The sequence below is a fragment of the Talpa europaea genome (genome assembly GCF_964194135.1).
Source record: "Talpa europaea genome assembly, chromosome: 16".
NCBI lineage: Eukaryota > Metazoa > Chordata > Mammalia > Eulipotyphla > Talpidae > Talpa > Talpa europaea.
Window position 1 is genome coordinate 49,445,906 of NC_140084.1, and position 21,463 is coordinate 49,467,368.

Genomic DNA, 21,463 nt, shown 5'->3' on the forward strand with positions numbered 1-21,463 from the left:
GAGTGTCCTCCGTTCCCTGCTTGGGGGACATCACTGTCTCAAGAGCGGGGAAAGCTGTCGGGCAGGTGGGGCTAAAAGGGAGCAGTTTACAAGCAGGTGTGGATGGACCCGTGATGGGGCTCAGCCCCGGGGATGTGGAGGCGGGGTCGTTCCTCCCTCTGCTGGGCGTGTCCCCTCCCTGATCACTGTGGGGTCTGCCATGACCTTGTCCCTTCTCCCTCCACGAGCTGCCAGAGCCCCGCTCAGGGGTGCCACGGGTCCAGGGCACATGGGTTTTAGTGGAGACGCGCCTCTCAGGACTCTCAGGGTCCACCACACAGACAGTATGTCATGATGTGTTCTCTGAGCTATCGTTAGAGGTCAGCACCCCCTCCTCCCATCGTGCTGATGGGAAATGGCCACAGACTGCTCAGCTCGAACCAGTGGTCTGCTGAAACCTCCACCTTTGACTTTGGTTGTGTGTAAATGTGTGAGCCCAGCTCTGAGTACGGAGGTGCTATGCCTAGAGGGTCAGCCTGAGAGCAGCCTCAGCCTTGCCCAGCAGCGAGTGGGTCTCACAGCCACTCACTGGACAGCTGAGTGTCCACTGGACCATGTTCCCCTTCTCTGCAGAATTCCACCCTCTGGGAAAGTCTCAGGATTTCTCTTCACACTTAGCATGATTCCCCCAGTTCTTTACAGGGATGAAGAAAGAGAAAGCTGCAAAACAGTAAGGGCTGCTCTCTTCACCAGGCAGGTGCCTTTTTCTTTCTCTTCTCCTGATAAACCTGTCCTGGTATAAAGTGAGGAAAGAGACATTGGGATGCAGAGAGGCTAACAGTCATGTGTACAGTCAGAAAACTGTACCCCGTTTTCCACTCTGGACAAGTGTTTATGTGATGAGGAGACGCCGATGTTGGTGATGACCACGGATGAGAAAATCCCCACCTGACCATTCCCATCACTCCTGAGCTGCCATGGAATGCAGGCTCAGGTGCGTGATCATTTCATGAAGCACACCCTGCAGTAACTTTCTCAGAATGGCCTCTTCTCACTCAGATGTATGTTTGTCCTCTTTACACGCCATCTTGTGGATTGTACCCTGCAGGTCATGGGGCTGGGGTTGTGACCTCAGGCTGCTCCCTCTCGGTGTGCTGGCCAAGTGATTGTGGGATGACACTCAGGTATGTGTGCTCTCTGCCAGGTCCTCTGTCCCCCACAGGTAAAATACCCAACCTACCTTGCAGTATTTAGAGAAAAGTACATTAAATGGCTGAACACTCTCTTCAAGGAAGTCTTAGCCTGCAGGAGCTGGCAGTTGAAGGGCCTTGAGCCCTGGCCCTTCTGAGGCAGTCCATGCCGTTGTGGTTAGATGCGGTTGTCATCACGACATCTATCTCCACTTTCCCTGTGTCTGATTTCTGAGTTGCTCAGGTTCCTTCTCCAGAAATGCATCTCCAAAGCTCCACTTAGGCCTCTGCAGCAGCCTTCAATAATTCAGTAAGATCTTTTCCAAATGTGTCTACATGGTTAATGTTTTATTTTTCAAATATGTAGAAAGGCCTCTATTAATTAATGTGGCCTGCTCTGTTGCCTTGACAATACATGACTCATGCTCATTAGCCTGAAATAAAAGTGCATGTTTCTATTTTTAACTTTAAAATTTTCAGTGGACTTTGTTATAGAGAAGTTGTAAATGCACAACCGAATGGAGAGTCAGGTGCAGCGATGTCCCACTTAGCCCCAGCCCTACACCCGACCCCGGTTATCCGGCCTGGTGACAAATGGTCGTTCCATTCTCCTCGCGTGTTCTCCGTGGCTGCCACTGCTCACGTGAGAATTTATGATAAATGCAATATGGACATGCAAGTCTGTAGCTCCCAAACCAACTGGAAAAGTCCCCACTGGTGGGACTGGTCACAGCTTCCATGTATGGAATGCAGGATTAGACGTTCAACTCTTTTGTGGAGTTTCTTTTTTATTCTGTTGAGTTTGATATTTTGGCTTTGACTCGTTCTGAATTTAAAGAAAGCTGATGTGATCCTGCTCTTTGTCCAGTCATTTCTCCCCCTCATTCCTGTCGTTGAGTCCGGGGGTCCCATTCCCAGGGCAGATTGTGCAGGGGAAGGGCGGCAGGTCCATCCAGAGAGGGACAAGGGACCCGAGCTTCTTGGGGGGTGGGGGGGAGGCTGTCATCCCTTGTGGGTCCTGAGGACACTCTCGGGATCTAGGGAGGGTCAGATGAGCTTCAAAAGGGCTGTTCTCAGGCCAGAAGACCTGGGGCCAGAATCTCAGGGTTTGTGGAATTTAATCCAAGGGAGATGCCAGATCCCAGGGACAGCTTCAGTTTGCACCGACACAGCGTCAGCCTGAGCTGGACACCCCGGGACTGTGGGGACGGCCATCGGGACCTGCGTGTCCCTGTCGGGGACGGGTGTGAATGTCCCTGGCGCGGCCTTGATGCTCATTCCCCCTCGATTACACTTTGATTCTGAACTTAGTTCCTCCCGCAGGGAACGTCGGAAACTTTCTGTGCTCAGCTGCTCATTAGGTTTCCGCAGTAATTGCCCAGAATTGTCCCCCGTCAGCACAGGGACTTATGGTGAGGGACTGGGGTGAGACCCCGGATCCTCTCAGACTCTCCACGCAGTGTGTCTACAGGCAGGTGACATGATGACAGGGTGTCTGTGGGGAGGGCAGGGCAGGGATCACTCTCTCTATACGAGCCCCAGCCCTCGGGCTCTCGAGCAGTGGGCGGAGAGGAGGGCGCGGGTTCAGACAGGTCCCTCTGAGATGCTCCACAGGAAGCATGGACCCCATGTCTCCCAGGGAGCTTGTGGGTCCCTGTGTGTGCCCTGTTTTTGTCTTAGCAGGTGGATAGGGCCTTAGTCTGCACTGAGTATCTTTTGCTTTGTGGCGTTTGGGTTGAATTTCGGCTCATTGGGTGAGTTTTGATGTCTGTCTGTGGCCTCAGCCCCCACATTGCCCCCGAGCCCAATGTCCTGAGCTTCCCTCTGCAGCCGTGGGCATCTGGGGTCTGGTCGGGGAGTCTCAGCGCCGCTGTGGTGTGGGGTGTGGGTGTTGCTGGCGGGTCCGCCTCACTGTCCGTGTTTTCTCCGCTTCCCCAGGCCCGTGTGTTGAGTGACATCTGCTCCCTCTGCGCCCTGGGGTCCTTCCTGAGTGCCAGTCGGCTTCCGGGCTAGCTTTTATCCTGGGCCGTCTGCCCGTCCCGTGGCTGGGTCTTGGCCAGTGCCCTGTGGTGTTGCTGCAGTTTGCAGGACAATTTGTAATCAGGAAGGAGACGCACCCCTTTCGTTAGCCTTGACTCCTCCTGCCCTCTGGCATGTTCTGTGGTTTCATCCAAAATTTAGATCGTTTCTGCTGTTGTTGAGAAGAAGGTCGTTTTTATGAGAGTGGCGATGGCAGAGCACGGGCACGTTCAGGGTCTGACACCTTCTGACCTGTGTGCCTGGGCGTCTTCCTGCTCATGGGTCCCACGCCATGTCTTTCGGCCATGTCTTCGTCCTCAGGGGTGAGCCGTGCCAGCGTCGTCCTGTGGTCAGTGCCTGACGCCGTCTTCATCGGCCTCAAGCTGGGCCAGCATCTCCGTGGCCCTCCTCCTGCGCAGACACCAGCAGAGGGTGCGGCACCTCCACAACCCCAGGTCTGGCCAGGGGGTCGCACCGCACCAGGGCCACCCTCACCATCCTCAGGGCATCTTTGTCAGCTTCCGCATGCTGATCACTGCTTTTGTGTTATCGTGGCTGCCTTAGACACTAGTCTGAGGTTGATACAGGTGTCCGGTTCCCTACTCTCTGCCCCTTCCTCATGGACCTCGGGGCCTCCAGACGGCGAGGGCTCTGATCCTGAACTCTTAGGAATGGGCTCAGCATCACACCATCCCGTTTCCTCACCATTTTCCCTGTACCCTTTTGTTGCATCCATGTGCATCCATGGAGGACTGTGCGTAAACACCTGCATCATCCTCGCAGAATTCACTGTCCCTTCATCCCTGTACCGCTGACCTGCTTCACTCCCAGCCCCTTCCCTCTGGTGGCCCTGATGAATGTTTATTGTCTGAGAGCGTGGTTTAGATTAGTCCGTTCATGAATGTGCTTGCATTCCGCAGAGAGTAAGATCATACAGTGGTTTTTTTTTTTTTTTTAAAGATTTATTTATTTATTTATTTGTTTATACAAGCACTGGGTACAGTCAGAAGCGCGGGAGGGTGAGAGAATTCACCAGAGCCAGAGCGGGGAGCAGAGCAGGCAGAAGGACCGAAGGACACTGCTGAGGGGAGCAGCAGGCGGCAGGAGAGGTCTGCGCGCCATGTGGGACCCTCCTCCGGTGGCCGGGGAGCAGCCGGGGATCGAACGGGCGCTGCAGAGGCTGCGGGCAGCTTCGCAACCCAGCGCTCAACCGCTGCGCCACCGGGGAGGCCCATACAGTGTTTTTTTCATGTGACTTTCTGTAATGAGACCTGTGGGCCAGTTCTGTTCATTAGTTGCAGATGTCAGGGTTTTACCATCTTCACAGCGGCGTAGTAGTCCCCCGAGTGTGGTGTCCGTCGTCTTTATCTGTTTTATCTTTATGTGTTTTTCTGTGTAAAATATCTCCAGCAAAAAGTAACCTCATAAGTTTACAGTAAATAAGAATATGTGAGTCCACCCTGAGACGGGTCCATCCATGACAGCTGCTCATAGAAAGATGGTCACCTCCTGTGATCGCGTCTGGGCGGTAGGCCTGGAACAGCAGAAATTAAAAAATGCCGTTGTCTTTCCATCTACCTGTTGTTGAGCCCCCCAAGAATGGGGCCTCCTTCCCTGGTGACCATGGCTTGCGCTGCTACAGTGGTGACCACCCTCTTCCTTATTTTGTTGGTGGCCACTTATTTCTGGGACCAGATTTTAAGTTTTAAAGATTTATTTATGTGCAGAAGAACTTGGGTTCAGGAAAGAGGTGTGGGGTGCGAGAGGACTCACTAGAGACAGAGTCGGGTGCAGAACAGGTGGGTGCACTGAAACACTGCTGAGGAGAGCAGCGGGGAGACAGGAGAGGTCAGCTGCGACATGTGGGTCAGCTCCCTGGCTGGGGATCAAACGTGCTGCAGCGGTGACAGCCTGAGACTCAGCCCTCAGCCCCACGGAGGCGGTGACCAGTATCTAAGGAGAGATCGCCTGAGCTCACATGCGTGATGCGCCTGCTGCAGGAGACCTGAGCAGGGGTCAGTGCACCCTGACAAGGAGCAGGAACCCCGCCTGTGAGGACCCGCCTGTGAGGACACCTGTGCCAGGGAAGCAGTCCTGCCCGCGGGACCGCCCTCTGCGGTGCCTCTCCCTGACCAGGCCTCTGTCCTCCTGGGTCCGGGGCAGGAGAAGGGCGCAGGGACCCTCTTGGGTGTGGAAAGGGACCCTCATGGCTGGACAGACCTGACCCAGTAGCGATTTGACAGTGACATGGGACCGGCAGGGTGGGACCGTCCAGTGATGTCACATCATTCTGTTCTGTCTGTTTCTCCACCTCGTTCTTTTCCCAAATCAGACACTCCAAGGAAAATTGTTAATGCCCCCCCCTCTAGTACCTGGCAGATGACCTGATGGTTTCAGAAACCACGTCAGGACCCCAGTCAGAGGGCAGGTCCTGAGGGGCCCTAGGTGGACAGTGGCCAGGGCGTCTTCTCTAGCCTCACTTGGCCCAGGCAGGGAGACAGTTCACTGGAAGGACCTGGGCCCCACAGTCCTGCCCCCGACCCACCCATCCACAACCCCCTGCAGGGCCCCAGCCTCCAGTTGGGAGCCTCCTGCTGGGTGACGAGGCTGGTGCTGCCCCCAACAGTGGATTCACAAGATAGGGTGGGGGTCCTTGGTGGCAGGTTGACCTGTGCTTGTACGTGGACACTGTCGTACACACCCACCCACACACATGCAGACACTTAAAGTGGGAGCTGCACAGTTTCCGGCTATAGAAGAAAGTCATTGTGGGCCTCCCTGCTGGCGCAGCGGTTAGGCGCTGGCCTGCGAAGCTGCCCACAGTCTCTGCAGCTCCAGTTCGATTCCTGGCCACCGGGGGAGGGTCCCACATGGCGCGCAGACCTCTCCTGCCGCCCGCTGCTCCCCTCAGCAGTGTACCTTGGTCCTTCTGCCTGTTCTGTCATTGTGAACTGAGTCTAGCAAACTCCAATCGAAATACAACATCAGCCTTTACCGCAATGAAACAGCCAGGCCGTGCAATAAGGAAATAAAATAGCACGTGACCGAGAAACGGGATGACTGGAAGCCCAGCAGAAACGGCTGTGGGGCGACGTGAGGATTGGGTGCGACCTGCGCATCCTCAGCCTGTGGCGAGATGCGCTCCTGGCGCCTGCAGCCAAAACTCTCCAGGGATCTCTGTTAAACAGGAGGACGACAAAAGCTGCAGGAAGTCACGAGCGATTTTATTTCTTTATCTTTCACATGTTAAAAGGAAGTGTCTAGTTCAGAGGGGAGAGAGAAGGAGGCACCTGCATGTTGTAGGTGGTGAGAGCTGCTCACTGGCCATTTTCAAGGCTTAAATGTTCACCTGAATCGCCCCCAGCACTGGCCCACCGAGTTTAGATATGGGACAGAGCACCCGGGAGGAAACCAGGGGAGGGGGGTGTCGGGTCTGTAAGTCAGGGACCCCAAAGTTGAACAAGTGTCCCGAGTGCGGGAAAACGCTTAATCACAGAGGACAGGTACTGGGGGCCATGACCCGGTCCAGATCAGCGCCCCCGCCCGGCAGGCCCACTGGGGGTGTGCTGGGCGCGTCACTGCAGGTTCTGCAGTCAGCGGTCACCACCCGGTCACCAGGTGCCAGAATTGAGCTGATGCTGCCATAAGGAGACTGGAAGTGGCTTCTCCCGGTCCATTTCGGTCTGGGCCTCAGCTTAAAACTCCTCCCGCAAGGGTCCATCTGGAGAGAACTGTTAGCACAGGCTTTAAGCTTAAATACAGTTGAGATGATTTATCAAAAGCAGGTCCATGTGGCCATTACTGTCCTTCAGCTGGACTTATTATAAACGTAATTAAACATAAATATATTTATATACATAATATTAAATATATATGCCATCTTAAATGACATATAATTATAAAATATAAAAATATATTAAAGCAACATGAAAATATTTTCAACAAATCCAAAATTGGATACCACAGGACTATTATTTCAAGTGTTCACTTTGGTAGAGAAATCTGAATGTAAAGGCAAAAACAGCATGCTCTGCACGGGTGGATTGTGGAATACTTAAATATAGAAAATCAGGGTAAAGCAGGGAGAGGGTGTGTGGAAATTTTCTATTTAAGGTTCAGTAATATTCTGTGAAGTCAGAAACATTTTAATTGGAACAGAATCTGAGGGCTGCATCGTACAATGGGTGCAGCAATCACTGATTGAAGTGGTTATAGTAATGTTTGTGTACCTGTGACAGCACCAGGATATACAAATACAGAGTAACAGAGCCAGAGAGAGAAATAGTAATACAAGAAGCAGGAAATTGTGTCATCCACTGTGAAATGGGAAGATCATCCAGACATGGAATCGAAAAGGACACGATGGACTTGACTTACACTTTAGACCATGGGCTCAGTAGTTCCTCAATAGCTCAATGGTTCCTCCAAACACAGGAGACATAGTCCGTGATCAATCACCTATTAGTTCCACCACCATGTTTTAATACATTGAAGACAACTGAAGTCATATCCTGTTCTTTCCCTACAAGGGATACAAAACTAGATCACTGACTGCAGAAAAGTCAGAGAAGTCACAGAGAGTGGGGATTAGCCACCCCCACGAACAGTGGGTAGAAGGGAGACAAGTGTAAGTGAAGATCCAACATGCTACAAGTGGGGTCTCAGCTCTCTGTTCAGGAGGCGTGTTCACAGTCACAGGCACCTACATTAAAAAGAGAACATCTCAAACCACCTAACGTGATGTCTCAAGGAACTAAAAAGAAACAAGAGCCCAGTGTCAGATCACTAGGCAGACAGAACAGGACCAGCGAGAGAGGAAAGGACAGAGACGAGGAAGATACCGGAAAAGTCAGCAGAACCGAGAGTTAGATTTTTTGGAAAGCTAAGTATTCACTTCCTACTTACCGCTTGCCCAGCAGAGTGATCCCGTCCTTGGCCTCCAGCGCCCAGAAATTCACCTGCTCACAGGTATCTGAGCGCCATACTCAGCACAACCTGCTCTTCTCTCTCCATCTCCAAATGAGAATTTCGCTCTGTGTGGTTGACGGCACCGTATTTTCTCTCTTCCCCACACATGGGGGAGGCAGGAAGTATTATCCACAGGAATGTAGATGCCCAGTCCCCAGTGTCTGCCTCAGGGAGGTGGTGGGACCATCACCTCCCAACCATGCCCCATGTTAACAGGATGAGCAGAGACCCATCCCGCCCCCTCTCCTGTGCATTACATAGCACCAGCATCCCTGGCGCTCCAGGGTCATTGAGTACACGTGGGCCCACCCATCACTTCCCATGGAGAACAACCATAATTGGGAGAGGAGAGGGCACGCTGAGCCCCACATGCCGCCCTGGCCTGATGACCCAGCTCTGCTTCTGCTGGAACACCTGCCCAAGACCTCTTGATCCACTATCTTCCCATCTTTTTAGGGCTTTGTAAACCCTGCTTATAATTTCCAAGAACAATATTCATGATTGCTGTAGAAATAGAACTCTAAGGAATTTTTTCAGCATAGACCAGAACTTAATGGGTCTGCGTGAGGGGACGTTTATTGGGAGGAAAGACTGTGAATTAGCAACATCCCCCACTGACCCCCGATGACATGGATGCAGAGAACTGCTGTCCTAGCCATGGGGGTGACCCAGAGGAGCCCAGGAATAAGTCCTCTCATCCAGGGACCGTGACCTCTTTGGCTCCCTCATTGCATAGCACTTCTGTGTCTCTCAGAGAGGGCTTTCGAGATCTGTCAAAAATCTGGGAGTGGATGCGCGGGTTTGGCACAAGCACAGCAAGTCGTGTCATTCCTGGGGACAGTGCAGACTGCAGTGCCCACTGAACCACCCTCATGCTACCCCTTACCCAACAAGGCATCCACGGGGCCAGTGAGGGTTTTGGAGGGACCCTGGTGGTCTGCTGTCACATCCCTACCTGCATGTTGAACACAGAGCAGAGCATGGTATTTCACAAATACGCAGAGTGGGGAGGCCGAATCAACATGGCTTTTCATTTTCCATTGTGTGGGGAATCAGGAGGGAGGGAGGCACACCTGTGGGCTCAGAAAAACTGAGGACAAAACATAGGCATTCTCGGGTCCCTGTGGATCGCCAGGAGGGCGCAGAGAGTGGGGAAACATGACTCCAGGACATCAGAGACCTGTATCAGCAACAGAGGGGTGTCTAAGGAGATAGTCATGTAGAACACAATGCTAGAATTCAGCAGGTAGAAGCTGACAAACATGACCATGAGCATCAGGACGGTGCGGGTAGCTCTGGTCTCTGGGGGACACCCCCGGCCGGCCCTTGGATTGTGGAGGTGCCGTACCCTCTGCTGGTGTCTGCGCAGGAGGAGTGCCATGGAGACGCTGGCCCAGGCCATGAGGCCGAGGAAGATGGCGTCCGGCACCAACCACAGGACCACAACAGCAGTGCTGGAGCCTGATCCCGAGCAGAACCAGGAACCCCGAGACTCAGAGCCATTGCCTACGCTCCGTGGACCAGTGACTTTCACAGGAACGTAGGCATTGATGAGGACGCCGAGCAGCCAGCAGGTGCTGCAGGAAGGACCCAGGGCCTTGGGGAACACTTCCGGGAGCACCGTCCACCCCAGTCTTCCAGGGCTGAGAGTGAAGAGCTGGGAGGTGCTCAGGAGGCAGGTGGAGCACAGTGTGGTGCTCCGGGCCATCCTGTGAATAAAGCTTAAAAACTTACACCCTTGGCAGGACAGGGGCCGCCTGGGCACGAAAGCTGCCATTGTGTTTGAGATCCCAATGCAAAGAAGAACCAAGACGTTGGCCACGGCCATGTGGGAGAGAATCGTGTTGGGGAGCTTCTGCCTGCATCCTGAAATGATTGGGGAGACATTTTGCAAGAAGAGGAGGATGTTGGCTGGGGTCCCCACCCCCATCAATAAAAGACAAGTGATCGGTATTGTCAGTTCTCCCACGATTTGGTGGTGCTGTTTCTGGAAGGACTTGGAGAGCACCTCAGCAGGGCTGAAGGGGGTGCAGGCTCTGCTGGCGTCCTCGTTCCTCATCCTTGTGCAACAATCTCGGCCATCCGTCCCTGCAAAGGCAGCCACTGTCGTGTCCCCAGAGGAGCTGAGCCTGGGGAGCACATCACTGAGCCCAGTTTCACATCCAACATCTTTTTTTGTATTGACTCGTTTTTCCTCAGTTTTTCACTTCCCAGCAGTGTGGATCTGTAAGCTCAGGAGACACGCTGCCCCTGCAGAGCCACCCGCTGTGGGGCCACCTGTGGACAGGCGTGTCTTTGGTGTGCTGAGGCACCCAGACCAGCCCCTGCTGGGCAGACAAGCGTGCACAGCCTTGCCAACAGAGGCAGAGGGGGGTGAAGGGACTCTTTATTCAGGGGCTCCTAATCTAGCGGGGAGTCAACTCTGGAAAAGGAAAATCAAGCCTCTAGCCACAGCACCCCCCACTCCCGGACAACAAATCTGAGCTCCCATCTACCCGCTGATGAGGTATCAGGGGTGATGGGCAGAACCTCACCTAGAGGAGCAGGTTCACCCCTGAAATTAGGTGCACAGGCACTTATCAGCCCTGTGAGAAAGCATTAATGTCACAAAGTGGAGAGAGTATTCGGCAGCTAATCAGGACTCCTGGTACCAGTGCTCACCGGGATAAAGAGTGCAAGGCAGCTGTGATGAGGAAATTCACAGAGCCCCAGAAACACAGAGGGTGATGCGGGGACCTCGGGAATCATATCATCGAGCAGAGGCTTTCCCCAATGACTGAAGTGAAAAAATAACAAATTCTGGAGTGAAAGTATCACTTTGAGAGAGAAGTTACTAAGCAGCGTTGAAGCAGCAGTTCACATGGAAGAGCGAGCACATGAACACCAGGACGGGACTGTAGGGAACACTGTGGAGAGCAGAACAGTAGCCCATCGAGGACATGACCGTCAGAACTTCCTGCCCTTGGGGCTGTATCTGGACACCCAGGCCCAGAATCTAAGCGAACACAATAACTTAATGTGAAAGGACCTTCAGTAGGGCCTCCCTGGTGGCGCAGGGGTTTAAAATGTAACCTGTAAAGCTGTCCGCAGCCAGTGCAGCACCAGTTCCATCCCCTGGTCAGCCAGGGAGATACCCACATGGTGCAGCAGACCTCTCCTGTCTTGCCTGCAACTCCCCTCAGCAGTGCATTTCGCCCAGTCTGCCTCTTCTCCCTGCTCTCTCTCTGCTGAATCCTCTCACCACCACCGCACAGACACCACTGGCCTGTACCCCAGGTCTTATATGAATAAATGAATAAATCCTTTTTTAAAAAAATAGAAGACCTTCAATAAATGAGGTAATACAAGGGTCAGCAGAGGGCAAGAAAGAATTTTCGAGCAAGCCTTGGTAAAACAACTGTGACCTCCAAGGTGCCTCCACAGGCTTCTGGGATGTAGAAGGCAAGTATGTAGCAACCAATGCACACGGTAGGACATTTTTAAAATTTCATATAGGGCCTCCCCTGGTGGTGCAGCCGTTGAGCGCCCTGCTGCGAAGCTGCCCACAGCCTCTGCAGCCGTGGTTCGATCTGCGGCCACCGGCGAGGGTCCCACATGGCACGCAGACCTCTCCTGCCGCGCCCACTGCTCCCTCAGCAGTGTAGTTCATTGGTGCCACTCTGTTCCCAGCTCTGGCTCCGGTGAATTCTCTCACACTCCTGTTTTCAGGGGTGAACACCCTCTGTAGCCAGTGCTTGTATAATAAATAAATAAATCTTAAAAAAATAAGTTCCATATATATGATATATCATGGATAGAGAGAGGAGAACAAACTAAGCCCAAAGGAAGCAAAAGGAAGTGAGTGGAAATATGCGGCAGAAATGAGTGAAGTAGAGGTGAGGACAACATGGAAATGCAACGGGTAAACTGAGGTCTGGGACTTCAAAAGAGCAAGAAACGTGGACAGATCTCTCGCCAGAATAACAACGAGAGAGGAGATGCAAAGAAATGCAGTCAGAAGTGAAAGGGGCACCGCCCTCGCTCTGCAGAAAAACAAAATCCTAAGACACCACCTTGAAGGGGACCAGCCAGGAGCAGCACAGCCGACAGGACGTGGACACATTCTAGAAACGCACAACACACCAGACGCTTCAGGAAGACAGAGGAAATCGAAACAGCTGATAAAGTGAAGAGATTCAGTCACTCATCACAAACCTCTGAAAGCAGAGAATCCAGATTCTTGCAAAACATAAAGAATTAACACTTCCTGCAACTCTTACAACATACTGAGAAAGAGCAAAACTTCCAAGCTGGTGTTTGAAGCCAGCTCTACCTTGATGCGAAACCTGGTTGGGACACACAGGAGGAGCCAACCGTGTCCAGCGTCTGGTGGGCAGACGGGCAACACGCTCACAGACACGAGGACACACCCTCAAGGGCACGTTAAAAGGATTTAGCACCGTGACCCACCAGGGTCCATGCTTGAGACACAAGCGCTCAGGACATGCTGGCCAGCGAGGTGCCCGGGTACTAATGCTGGGAAGCCACAGGGTCGCTTAGGACAGGCAGAAAAGGCTGTCCCAGTCCCAGCCTCCTCTCGTGATCGAAGAAACAGCAGCCCCAGAGACTGGGCATAAGAGGAACGTAACTCAACATGGTGAGCACCCGCATTCCAGGGGCTGCTCAGCGGAGAGGCTCCACGCACCTGCTCTAATGCCCACCATGGGACAGGACTCCCTCGTGCCCCAGAACACAGGGTGCCAGCTGGGTGCGGGCAAGACTAAGAGACACGGGACAGCCAATCGATAAAGCAAAACTAAAAGGATGGGATGGTTTGATAGAGAAATATCCAAAGAGTCACCAGAAAACTGCTGGAATCAATGAAGCCAGTTGTCAGGCTGTGACGGGAACACAAATAGTCACTTTCCCCCCATGAAACATCTGAAGGAGAAAGGAAGAAACTGCCCCGTTCACGTGAATATCAACAGAGCAAACACTTGGAGTGAATCCAGCTCCAGCCTGCTGAGTCCTGCACAACCCAGGCTGAGCCTTCCCCCCTCCCGGAGACCCCCAACAGGGCACAGGGGAGCACTCACCTGGCCAGGTGCCCTCCCAGCACTGTGCAGGGAGAGCTCAGCAGGCCTGGCCTGTTATAGAGACAGTGATCCCTGCCCTGCCCTCCCCACAGACACCCTGTCAGCACGTCACCTGCCTGAAGACGCACTGTCTGCGTGGAGAGTCTGAGAGGATCCGGGGGGTCTCACCCCAGTCCCTCTCCATCAGTCACCTCGACTCACAGGGGACAGCTCTGGGCAATTACTGGGGCCACCTAATGAGCAGCTGAGCACAGAAAGTTTCCCATGTTCCCTGTGGGAGGAACTAAGTTCAGAATCAAAGTGTAATCAAGGGGGAATAAACATCAAGGCTGCGCCAGGGTCCTTCACACCTGGCCCGGATGGGGACACACATATCCCGATAGTCGTCCCCAGAGTCCTGGGGTTTCCAGCTCAGGCTGACGCTGTGTCGGTGCAAACTGAAGCTGTCCCTGGGATCTGGCGTCTCCCTTGGATTAAATTGCTCTCGTGCCTTTGGCCCCAATCTTGCATCCTGGAGTGGATGGCGATGGCAGGTCAGACTTATATTGCGAGGGGGTCTGGGTTAAGCACTACTCAGGCTCTCGGAAAGGAAAGTGTCGTCGAGTCTTTCAGGTCCAGCTCCAAATCCAAACCAGGTCACATCTGCCCATGACCCCAGAGAGACCCAGTGATCCTCAGATGGGTTAGGCTGGCCGGAGGTAGCACAGAGTGAGGTTCAAGTAGAAACCAAGTGGGAACTTCCCCATGGCAGCCCCATGCTCGATGGCCCTAAGTGCCCTTTACCAGGGAGGGATAGCACCGTCTCCAGGGGTGAAGGACGTCATGATCACGGGAAACACCTGAAGGATTTTCATCGTGCCCGCCAATGACATTTAACATGAGGGGGGCAACTCTGGCAGGTGTTGGTGGGAGTGTGACCAGCATAAAGATGGGAGAAGGTGACAAGATCAGTGAAGATTCAGGGGTGTTAGCGGACTCTGGGGTGGAATATTATTCAGTCTTGAAAAGGGAAGAAAATCCTTCCCGGTCAACCTCATGGGTGAAGCTGGGGGCCTTGTCCTGCCTGAGATAGCTCAGTCTCGGGGACAGACCCCACATGTGGAGGCCTCTGAAAACATCAGGCGTGCAGAGGTGGAGAGAGAACATGGTGCTGCCCAGGGCCAGGAGGGGCCCGTGAGGATGGGGTGAGCCCTAGAGTGGTGTACTCGCCAGAATGCGCATAAACACTTCCAGGTGCTGTGAGGACCTCGCGGCTGTTCTCATCAGCAACGAGAAGCTGAAACCTTGAGACTGGGCAAAACACAGGGACACTGGTGCCTGCTTCCCTGCTTGGGGGACATCACTGTCTCAAGAGCGGGGAAAGCTGTCGGGCAGGTGGGGCTAAAGGGGAGCAGTTTACAAGCAGGTGTGGATGGACCCGTGATGGGGCTCAGCCCCGGGGATGTGGAGGCGGGGTCGTTCTTCCCTCTGCTGGGCGTGTCCCCTCCCTGCTCACTGTGGGGTCTGCCATGACCTTGTCCCTTCTCCATCCACGAGCTGCCCGGGGGTGCCCAGGGTCCAGGGCACATGGGCCGTAGTGGAGACACGCCACTAGGGTCTCTGAACTCTCCACGCAGACCAGTGTGTCTGGTCATCTGATGGAGCACACCCTGCAGAATGGCCTCTTCTTGCTCAGATGTATGTTTCTCCTGTTTTCACACCAGGAGTTATGAAATTGTATATTATACCCTGCGTGTTATGGCGCTGGGGTTGTGACCTCAGGCTGCTCGCCACGGTGTGCTGCCCAAGTGATTGTGGGATGACACTCAGGCGTGTGTGCTCTCTGCCAGGTCCTCTGTCCCCCACAGGTGAAATACCCAACCTACGTTGCAGTACTTAGAGAGAAGTACATTCAATGGCTGAACACTTTGGAAAGGTAACTTAATTCTCTTAAAGGACGTCTTATCCTGCACGAGCCGGCAGTTGAAGGGCCACGAGTCCTGGCCCTTCTGAGGCAGACCTGATGCCGTTGTGGTTAGATGTGGTTGTCATCACGACATCTATCTCCAATTTCACCGTGTCTGCTTTCTGATTTGCTCAGGTTCCTTCTCCAGAGCGCATCTCCAAGCTCCACTTAGGCCTCTGCAGCAGCCTTCAATAATTCAGTGAGATCTTTTCCAAATAGGCCTACACGGTTAATGTTTTATTTTTCAAATATGTAGAAACGCCTCTATCATAATGAATGTGGGCCGCTTTGTTGCCTAGACCATACACAACTCATGCTCATTAGCCTGAAATAGAAGTGCATGTGTCTCTTTTTAACATTGAAATTTTCAGTGGACTTTGTTATAGAGAAGTTGTACATGCACAACCGAATGGAGAGTCAGGTGCAGCGATGTCCCACTTAGCCCCAGCCCTACACCCGACCCCGGTTATCCGGCCTGGTGACAAATGGTCGTTCCATTCTCCTCGCGTGTTCTCCGTGGCTGCCACTGCTCGAGTGAGAATTTATGATAAATGCAATATGGACATGCAAGTCTGTCGCTCCCCAAACCAGCTGGAAAAGTCCCCACTGGTGGGACTGGTCACAGCTTACATGTATGGAATGCAGGGTTAGATATTCAACTCTTTTGTGAAGTTTCTTTTTTATTCTGTTGAGTTTTATATTTTGGCTTTGACTCATTCTGAATTTTAAAGAAAGCTGATGTGATCCTGCTCTTTGTCCAGTCATTTCTCCCCCTCATTCCTGTCGTTGCGTCCTGGGGTCCCATTCCCAGGGCAGATTGTGCAGGAGAAGGGCGGCAGGTCCATCCAGAGAGGGACAAGGGACCCGAGCTTCTTGGGGTGGGGGGAAGCGGCTATAATCACTTGTGGGTCCTGAGGACACTCTCGGGATATAGGGTGGGTCAGATGAGCTTCAAAAGGGCTGTTCTCAGGCCAGAAGACCTGGGGCCAGAATCTCAGCATTTGTGGAATTTAATCCAAGGGAGACGCCAGATCCCAGGGCCAGCTTCAGTTTGCACCGACACAGCGTCCGCCTGAGCTGGACACCCCGGGACTGCGGGGACGGCCATCGGGACCTGCGTGTCCCTGTCGGGGACGGGTGTGAAGGACCCCGGCGTGGCCTTGATGCTCATTTTCCCTTTGATTTCACGTTGATTCTGAACTTAGTTCCTCCCGCAGGGAACGTGGGAAACTTTCTGTGCTCAGCTGCTCATTAGGTCGCCCCAGTCATTGCCCAGTCTGTTCCCCATGAGCCGATGTGCCTGACGGTGAGCAACTTGGGTGAGACCCCCCAGATCCTCTCAGACTCTCCATGCAGACAGTGAGTCTGGGGGCAGGTGACGTGATGACCGGGTGTCTGTGGGGAGGGGAGGGCAGGGATCACTCTCCCTATACCAGCCCCAGCCCTCGGGCTCTCGAGCAGCGGGGCGGAGGGGAGGGCGCAGGCCTGGCCAGGTCCCTCTGAGACGCTCCTCGGTTCGCAGGTGCCCCCCTGTCTCCCAGGTGGCCTGTGGGTCCCTGCGTGGCGCCCTGTTGTTGTCTCAGCGGGTGGAAAGGGCCGCGCCCTGCCCTGTGTGTCTTTGGCTTTGTGGCGTTTGGGTTGAATTTCGGCTCATTGGGTGAGTTTTGATGTCTGTCTGTGGCCTCAGCCCCCACATTCCCCCCGAGCCCAACGTCCCTGAGCTTCCCTCTGCGGCCGTGGGCGTCTGGGGTCGGGTCAGGGAGTCTCAGCGCCGCTGTGGTGTGGGTTGTGGGTGTTGCTGGCGGGTCCGCCTCACTGTCCGCGTTTTCTCCGCCTCCCCAGGCCCGTGTGTTGAGTGACATCTTCTCCCTCTGCGCCCTGGGGTCCTTCCTGAGTGCCAGTCAGCGTCCGGGCAAGCTTTTATCCTGGGCCGTCCGCCCGTCCTGTGGCCGGGTCTTGGGCAGTGGCCTATGGTTTCGCTGCGGTTTGCAGGACAATTTGTAATCAGGAAGGAGACGCACCCCTTTCGTTAGCCTTGACTCCTCCTGCCCTCTAGCATGTTCTGTGGTTTCATCCAAATTTTAGATCGTTTCTGCTGTTGTTGAGAAGAAGGTCGTTTTTATGAGAGTGGCGATGGCAGAGCACGGGCACGTTCATGGTCTGACACCTTCTGACCTGTGTGCCTGGGCGTCTTCCTGCTCATGGGTCCCACGCCATGTCTTTCGGCCATGTCTTCGTCCTCAGGGGTGAGCCGTGCCAGCGTCGTCCTGTGGTCAGTGCCTGACGCCGTCTTCATCGGCCTCATAGGCTAGGCCAGCATCTCTGTGGCCCTCCTCCTGTGCAGACACCAGCAGAGGGTGCGGCACCTCCACAACCCCAGGTCTGGCCAGGGGTTCGCACCGCACCAGGGCCACCCTCACCATCCTCAGGGCATCTTTGTCAGCTTCCGCATGCTGATCACTGCTTTTGTGTTATCGTGGCTGCCTTACACACTAGTCTGAGGTTGATACAGGTGTCCGGTTCCCTACTCTCTGCCCCTTCCTCATGGACCTCGGGGCCTCCAGACGGCGAGGGCTCTGCTCCTGAACTCTTAGGAATGGGCTCAGCATCACATCACCCCATCTCCTCACCATTTTCCCTGTACCTTTTTGTTGCATCCATGTGCATCCATGGAGGACTGTGCGTAAACACCTGCATCATCCTCACAGAATTCAGGTGTCCCTTCATCCCTGTACCGCTGACCTGCTTCACTCTCAGCGCCTTCCCTTCATCCCTGATGAATGTTTATTGTCTGAGAGCGTGGTTTAGATGAGTCCGTTCATGAATGTGCTTGCATTCCGCAGAGAGTAAGATCATACAGTGATTTTCTTCATGTGACTTTCTGTAATGAGACCTGTGGGCCAGTTCTGTTCATTAGTTGCCGATGTCAGGGTTTTACCAGCTTCACAACGACGTAGTAGTCGCCCGAGTGTTGTGTCCCGTCTTCTTTATCTGTCCATCGGGTGTGAGGACCTGGTTGTTTCTCACTCTGGGCTACTGCAGGGCCCTGCAGGGAACCTGGTGGCGCTCCAGGGTGTCTGCATTTGTGTGTTCATGTCCCTCATATTTTCAGCAATGGTCGCTGGCTCTCCCGGCAATTCTATTCTTAGCACAACGCAGCCTTTCCCAGCTTTTTCCGTGACAGTCCCTCCCTTTCTGTTCCCGCCAAAAATGTTTGAGGGTCTCTGCACATCATCGATAACTCCCCTTCCTGGACTTTTGTCACAGCCCACCTCACAGCATATTAAATCTTAGGTGATAATAGGGCATAATCTTCTGAGAAGTTACTTCTGGAGAAGCCCCCCCCCCCCCGTTGGCCTCGCCCCATCTTTGACCCGCCCACATGGTCCAAGTGACCAGCTTTTGAGTAAAATTGTCTGTTACCACATGGAACAGTTTCCACAAAGGTCCAGCCACTGAACTACTGCTGGAAGCAGATTTCACTCATACACACAGAATTTCCTCTCAACGCATGCCAGTTTTTCAACAGCAAATCTACAAGTAACTTACACAAATATATTAAAAAAACAAAAATTACACTTGGCCTTACGGTGGCCAGTCCCACGGAAGCCACCTTCCCCCTCGGTAGACTAAGTGTAGACGCTCCATCTCCTGGCTCACTCACCAACTGTATTGCAAGCAGGGGGAGGGACACCCCACAACCCCGAAACAAGCCGTCTCTAAATAGCTTCTGCCACCTGCTGTATCAAGACAAAACATAGTCTAGGTCAAAGACCTTCAGTGGAAGGAACGTTAATGCATCTGTGTGCAGTAAGGAAGGACTAAGAATGCGTGTCCACATGAAGCACCGGACGTGGCCTGTAGCCTCGTGGGTAAGGCCCAGCCTAGTGGGGCTAGACCAGAGCAGATGCCTGTGACCTGAACGTCCGCCCCAAGTCTGCAGCATCTTCCGGTGGGTCCCACAGAAAAGGGAGGTAGGGCCAGGCGAGTTGGAGGAAAAGACCAAACCCGATGGAGATGAAGGCTGCCCCTGTCACCTCCGCACGAGCCTCACGCCACGTCTGTGTCACGTGTCTTCTTCCAGGCCCCCGAGTCCCAGGTCTAGAAGCAAGTGCAGCTTCTTCCCAGGTCTTTGTGCCTCGTGTCTCCTCGGGGCTCCTCCATCTTCTTTTCTCCCCAGCCTCCTCTCCAGGCACCTCCTCCCTGCTCAGCGCCACACTTGCCTGGGGGGGGCAAGGAACATGGACTCTCCCCTTTCCCTGGGGACCCCCCTGTGACCCCTGGAATTGAGTCTGGGGAGCAGCCCCTTGGGCAGTGAGAGTTTCTTGTTTGGAGGGACAAGAGGACAGGGTCAGGCCCTGCCCCCGCCCCGCCCAGCACACACCTGAGCCTCTGAGCAAGTGTCCCAGTGGGTGGGGGTGTCCCGGGGGGGGGGACGCGGCCAGACATGCCTGCGCCCTCAGACGCGTCCCTGCGGTCGGTGACAGTGACGGGTCTGTGGGGAGGGCAGCAGGCCCGACCCTATAACTGGGCGCCCACGGCTCCCCCCACACTGCTCGGGAGCGACGTGGCCAGGCGAGGGGCGGTCGAGGGGAAGGGGCTCCGCCCAGGGGGCTCGGCTGCCTTTGTGCAGGGCCTGGCGCCCCAGGGCCCGACCACACCCCTCTCTGCTGGTGCGGGCGGTGGGTGCCGGCCAGGCAGTTACAGGCAGCCCCGATATAAAACGGGTGGCCTGGCCCTGGGTCCTCACCCGCGGGCTTCAAAGGGTCTTATTAACACTCCACGGCAGGCGCGCCCGGAAGGTTAGGAAGAGGCGGATTTCCCGGGGACGGGGATGAGGGAATGTCCAACGCGGGGAGACAAGAGGGAGATAAAGGCCTAAGGGCGTCCTCCCCGACCCGCCGACCCGGAGCCCCCCGGGAGCTGGTGAAGGGCCAAGAGCCGAGAGCGGCCCGAGGCCCTCGTGTCTGGTTTTCTGCCAAACCCGGCAGCTTCGCCCCACCCTCGGCTCCCAGCCCCCTCCCGTGGGTGACGGTGGGATTGTCATTGGCGGGGTCCTGACGGCCTGGTCTGGAGGGGGGTGGAGACCCCGGGCCTGTGTGGAATGAGCTCGGGACATCTTCTCCCCCTAACAGGACCAGGGCCCCGACCCGGGCTCTCCACACCCCTGGGCCTGGGGCCCGGCCAGGAGAAAGGAGGTCCGGGGCCCTTGGGGTGGGGGCCCAGCAGCCCATCCCTGGGTGGGGACCGGGCGCTGGGATGGTGCTTGCAGGGGAGACCTGCCCTCAACTGTCTGTGGCTTCGGGGTCTCCTCTGAGAACTTCGGGGTCTCCCTGTCAGGGCGGTCTGGCATCCAGGCTCAGGGAGCAGAAGCCCCTGCCCTGCGCCCCACACGGGGACCCTTGGGGGGATGGGAGGAGGGTCAGGCCGGAGCTGGGGTGTCCTGTCATGCAGGGGAGACCCTCAGCTGCTCGGGCGGGGCCAGGGCTGTGGTCCCCGAGCCTTTCTCTTATTTCTCCCATAACTCCTGCTTCACGGGGGGCACGAGATACGACCCTCACTTTCTCACAGGAGCAGCTTGGGGTCCTGACCTCCGCCGTCCGTCCTGGGAGCCTGTGTCGGGGTCTGTGGTCTGTCTGTGTTCTCGGCCCAGCCTTGCCCTTGGCGCCTCCCCTACCTGAGGGTTTTGGAGGGGGGTGAGTGTTCTTGGGAGACAGGCTGGGGTTCGTGCATGGGGGGCAGGGGCCAGGAACCCTCAGCCTCCTGGTGCTGAGGGGTCTTCCCGGGTCCCTGCTGGCCTGGTAAGGCCCCATACAATATAGGGGAGTCCACTGTGGATAGCGACACTCAGGAGCAGCCCCTCTGGGTTCAGGGCTGTGTCTCCTGGGACACATCCCACTGGGCTCCCCCGGGTGCCCACTGTGGCTGCTGGGGTGGGGTACCCTAAACTGCCTGCATGATGAGGTCCCCTGTGCAGGGACCAGGACGCATTGGCCCCACCCCTCTCAGGGTGGGTGACCAGACCCACCTGGAGCGGGGGAGCAGGCCTAGGTCCCCACCAGGGGTGCCCCAAGGAGGGAGGTGACAGGCTGTGTCGGGCTCATGGGCATGTGATGGGAAGAGCTTGGTTGTGGTCAGTGCACAATGAGGGGGTGGCCAGCACTCGGGGTGTGGCACGGAGAACGTGCTCCCTAGCCAGGACCCGGCCGTTGGCCCGTCCAGGCTGCCCTGGCAGGAGACCCTGGTGTCTGGGGGCGCAGCCTCGCCTCTGCATCCCCGTGAGGAGT